At 46.6% G+C, this 5,000-nt stretch overlaps 1 protein-coding gene across 5 annotated transcripts in view; it reads left to right on the top strand.

The window, feature by feature from the left end:
- Window positions 1-5,000, top strand: part of LOC143987136 (echinoderm microtubule-associated protein-like 4) — a 171,880-nt gene that overhangs the window by 59,069 nt on the left and 107,811 nt on the right. The window lies entirely within an intron of this gene.

Genomic DNA, 5,000 nt, shown 5'->3' with positions numbered 1-5,000 from the left:
TTGTTGGTGTAAGAGGGAGGCATAGTGCCCCATTGTCGGTGTAAGGTCGAGGCATGGTGCCCCATTGTCGGTGTAAGGTCGAGGCATGGTGCCCCATTGTCGGTGTAAGGTCGAGGCATGGTGCCCCATTGTCGGTGTAAGGTCAGTGAGGATGCACTGAAGCCAATGTATGAGAGCCAGGTATTTTGCATTGTCAGAAGGAATGGAAGCCTCCGTTATTCTCTCAGGACACGTATTGGAAGAATTGCAGGCAACGGGTCAGCTTGACAGGCAGTTTGCGTCTTCAGAGAAAGGTCAACAATGGCAGCCTACATTTTCCTTTTTATGACCCTTTCCTCCCAGCAGTATCTTTGTGTATTGTCAGCGGAACACATGGCTGTTTTATCACTATTCCTGTGCTGTGCCCCCTGGAGAATTCAGGAAATGTCACAGCTGCCCTCTTTCTGTAATGGGCCTGATGTACACTAACATTTGAGTAGCTACTGTAATACATATTTTACTTGTCCAGATATTACCAGACTCGGAAATCTTTCCCAAAGAGTCCACATAACAATTTCGGTTGCAATGTGTCAAATGTTTTTTAGGTGTGTGCTGTGCCATTATATTTGATGGGTCCTCATACAAAGGCTTGTAGATCCTCCCCTTATTGGCCTCTATTTTTAAGAAAGAACCAAGATGATTGTCATTGAGCCTGCACTGTAAAGTGACTCCACTGTAAAAAGGGCATTAAAGGGTAACTGCATTTTCGTGGAAATATAGTATATACATGTGACACAAGTCATATTGTAATTGAATGTTATTTAAAATTTGCCTTTCCTTTTCAATGTGCAGTGCTGTCAATATGGCTACCTGGAGGTGTTCTTTACACAGAATGTTTACAAAATGCCCCCCACAAACATCATTTCCTGCTTGTATGTTTGGTTCACCAATTTTCCCAGAAGTCTGCACTTCTTAGTGCTACAGTGTGCATTAGCCCCTCCAGGCAGAGAAATAAAATCTCAAACGCCTGTAAAAGCATTTTTTTTTTTTCTTTTGAGCTGCAGTGTGCAACAGCCCCTAGAACCCTTTTTGCACTGGGGAGCTTTACAGGCGCTACAGCGCTAAAAATGGCAACTGCAAAGTGCAGTGAGAGCCGCCGCTGTCTCTCCAATGTGAAAGCCCCGAGGGCTTTCCCAGTGGATCGGTGCGCCGACAGGACGCTAAAAAAAGACCGGCTAGCAGCATCTTTGGAGCGGTGGATACACCGCTCCTTCACCGTTCCTGCCTATTGAAATCAATGCTGCAGCGCGGCTATACTGTCGGCATAGGGCTGCTGCAGCAGCACTTTGCGGTGGTCTTAACCCTTTTTTTCAGCCACTGGGGGGGGATAAAAGCGCCCCGCTAGCGGCCACGAAATTGGCGGTAAGGCACCGCTAAAATAGCTGCGTTTTGCCGCTGACACACCCACCGCCCCAATGTGAAAGGGGCCTAACCTGCAGAGATTGCACATCCAGACAGCAGCGCAAAAGGCGCCTTGTCGTAAATCAGCCAGATATCTGCTACAAGTGCTCCCAGAGCAATGTTGGGCCCCTTTCACACAGAGGCGCTTAAAAACCACCGGTAAAACACTGAGCACTTTGGAAGAGTTTTCATGGCACTTTGGAAGACATAAACACTATTTTTAGCGGTGCTTTACCGCCAATTTTTCTGCGCTATTCAGCCACTAGCGGGGCTTTTTTTACCCCCCCCCCACGCTAGTGGCTGAGAAAGGGTTAAAGCCCCCACATAGCATTGCTACTGGCTGTAGCAGCGCTATGCCAGTGGTATAGCCGCGCTGCCCCATTTATTTCAATACACCACTCCAAAGATGCTGCTAGTAGGACTTTAGCGTCCTTCAAGCACACCACTCTAGTGTGAAAGCCCTCGGGCTTTCACACTAGAGAGACAGGAGCGGTGCTATGCAGGCACTATTTTTAGTGCTGTAGCGCCTGTAAAGTGCCTCCAGTGTGAAAGGGGTCTTGGACCTTTTTTTACACTGGGGCGCTTTGCAGGCTCTACATCGCTAAAAATAGCGCCTGCAAAGCACCTTGAAAGAGCCGCTGCTGTCTCTCCAATGTGAGAGCCCAGAGCTTTCAAACTGGAGCGGTGCCCTGGCAAGACGCTAAAAAAACTCCTGCTAGCCGCATCTTTGGAACGGTGTATACACTGCTCCTGCCCATTGAAATCAGTGGGGCAGCGCGGCTATACTGCCGGCATAGCGCTGTTGCAGCAGCGCATTGTGGTGGTTTTAACCCTTTCTCGGCCACTAGCGGGGGTTTAAAGTGCCCCACTTGCGGCTGACTAGTGCCGTGAAATTGCCGGTAAAGTGCCACTAAAAATAGCTGCGCTTTCCTGCCAATGCATCCACTGCCCCAGTGTGAAAGGGGCCTTGAGGTAGAACTGGTTATTGTTAAAAAACAATGTACTTATAGTAGAATTCTTGCCTCTTCTCGCCCCCCCCTCAAAACAGATAAAGGTTGGAACACCTGTCAGATTTTATATTGTCTGGATCCATATTAAGGGTTCTGCCGCTTTAGAGGATTTAATTATCATTTTGGCACTCACATCCTACCCATGACTTCCTTGCTGATATCCATAATTGCTGAGTATTTCAGAGTCCAAATTTTGGCGCCTCGTGTTGCCTGGTTCCAACAACTGCTCAGTATGTTTACAGCTTAGAAACATAGGAGTGCAGACCCCAAACCACCCACCCAAAAACACAGTGAAAACATTGTTGCTTTTGGCAGAAATCCACGACATGCGGTACGGGTCAGATTAGGACCAGGCTTTTGGACAGTTACTATAGTTTCAGAATGGCATTGACAGTTTACTGTATGCTTCTTCCTGATTGGCATGTTTGAAGGTTCGATATGGTAGCACAGTAGAAGTTCACTTTTAACCTGTATTCATTTATTTATTTTTTTCATGAAGAAAGTTATAAATTGGTTGAGTTAGACAGTAGATGGGTGTGTTTTCTTTCAGTATTCCGGCTTTGCACTCTTTCAAAACACCAGGAAATGTTCTATTGCTTTTTTGCTGCCATATGTATATAGATTGGAATGGCAGTTATGTATTTATTTGAAATGAATCCTAATAAAGATGTATGATAAAAGCTCTTTTGGCCATACCTCTGTGGTCACAGGAGGGAACTTGGTTCTTTCTACACTCCTGTGACTCAGATGGGATAAAAAAAGGATTCCGACAATGTCATGAGCTGGCTCAGCCTCAGTGGGCCGCTGAGAGCCTGATCCAGCTGATCTCGCCCCCCTCCTCACCTGTTCCAGTGAGCACTGGAGAGGCAGACCAAGGAGCCGGTGATGGACACCACTCTCTGCTCACTAAAGACAGGGAACTGAGCTATCCGTAGTCTTTGATCACTCTGTTCTCGGCCTGAGAGGCAGCACAGATCAGATACTGCATCCACCTAGGTGAGTATAAATGTTTTTTTTTTTTTTTTTTTTTTTTTGTTTGAAAACCAGCTTTTCTCTTGTAAGCAAATTGTGCACATTTTTCACAGTTTATATCTTTGTGAATGCAAGACGTACTTCCTAAAGACGTAAAGTAAAAAGAGCACAGTGGCAGCCCTAAAAGTGAATGCTCCATTTACCCTCAATTTAAGAAAACGTACTCTGAAACGCACTTGTGATGATGGCAAATAATAAAACCGCCAGTGGCCACTTGTAATGCAGGGGCACCACCCCTCTATCCGTGCATCCGGCCCCCTAATCTACATACGGGGCAAAGGACACATGGTTTCCAATGGGGGATTTATTTTTGAAGCATGGGATTGGAGCCCAAGGCTCCAATAGGCTTCAAAAAGAGTGGGCTTGGGGGTGCTGAGCACTGTGCCCAAGCACACCCAGTATTGTGAGCATAATGAATATTCACTATATGGTCTTCCTGATTTCTCCTCCTGGCCAATCAGGAACAGGAAAAGGAGGCCCAGGTAAGCATTGGTATAGAACGCATGAAGATAAACCTTGTGCCCTTACAACCACTTTGGTGTGTGAAGGCCACTGCGGATACAGTATAGGCCTAATTGGGGGGTGGGGAGTGAAAGGGTAAAGACAATCCTTGGCGTTAGCTGATATGTTAATCTGGAACTAATGAATGATTCCAATAGTGCTGCTTATGCTTCCTCTGTTGTAAGAGCGAGGGGCAGGATGCTTACACTGCTCTGTTAATATTTGTAATCCCTGCGATCATTCATAATACAGAGCCCCTAGGAATGGCTCTGCACACTGTCTGTGACCCGATTTCCTATATAGTATATTCGATGCCCCTTATTTTATTTATTTTTTTTTTTTTTAAGTACTCTGCCTTTGAAGGCTTACTTTTATTTTAGTTACACAGCTCCATTTCATTTAGTACAACGCTTCCCCCTCACTTTTACTTGTGGAACATGCATCCATGCCACCGGCAAGACTAAGTCACATCACTTATGTGCAATGCTTTAACAGAAGGTTGCAGATATAGGACATTTATGGTTGGCCCACCTCCCGCCCACTTGCCCATGATGGGTAATGGGCTGATCACAACTTTTTCTGATTTTCAGCCTCTGCTGTTTGTGGCTGCACACTGCTATGTAGTTCCAATGGGAAAGTGTGGGCTGCAGTGGTTCCATAGAGGGCCTTCTAGGGATGGGATATAATTGTAAAGGTTTACACTTTGTTTTGTTTACTTGTACTTACCTGCTCTGTGGAATGGTTTTGAACAGCACAGCCCCAATACTCCTCTACTTGGGTCGGCACTCCTGGCTCTTCCCTCATGAGCCAAGTGCCCCCATGGCAAACCAATTGCTTTGGGGGCACTCTCATGAGCTCCGCTCTGTGTATCCATAAGACCGGGATCAACCCCCCCCCCCCCCCCCCTCCTCGTGGACCTTGATTAACAGCAGTGGGAGCCAATAGCTTCTGCTAATGTGTCTGAGCCAATGAGGAGGGAGAGAGCTGGGAGAACCTAGCCTAGAGAGTGTAAGAGCA

Source organism: Lithobates pipiens, unplaced genomic scaffold (genome assembly GCF_037356315.1).
Source record: "Lithobates pipiens isolate NorthernLeopardFrog02 unplaced genomic scaffold, aLitPip1_a1.2 Scaffold_18, whole genome shotgun sequence".
NCBI lineage: Eukaryota > Metazoa > Chordata > Amphibia > Anura > Ranidae > Lithobates > Lithobates pipiens.
Note: the sequence above shows the minus strand (reverse complement) of the source record. Positions and strands in the feature narration are given on the sequence as shown.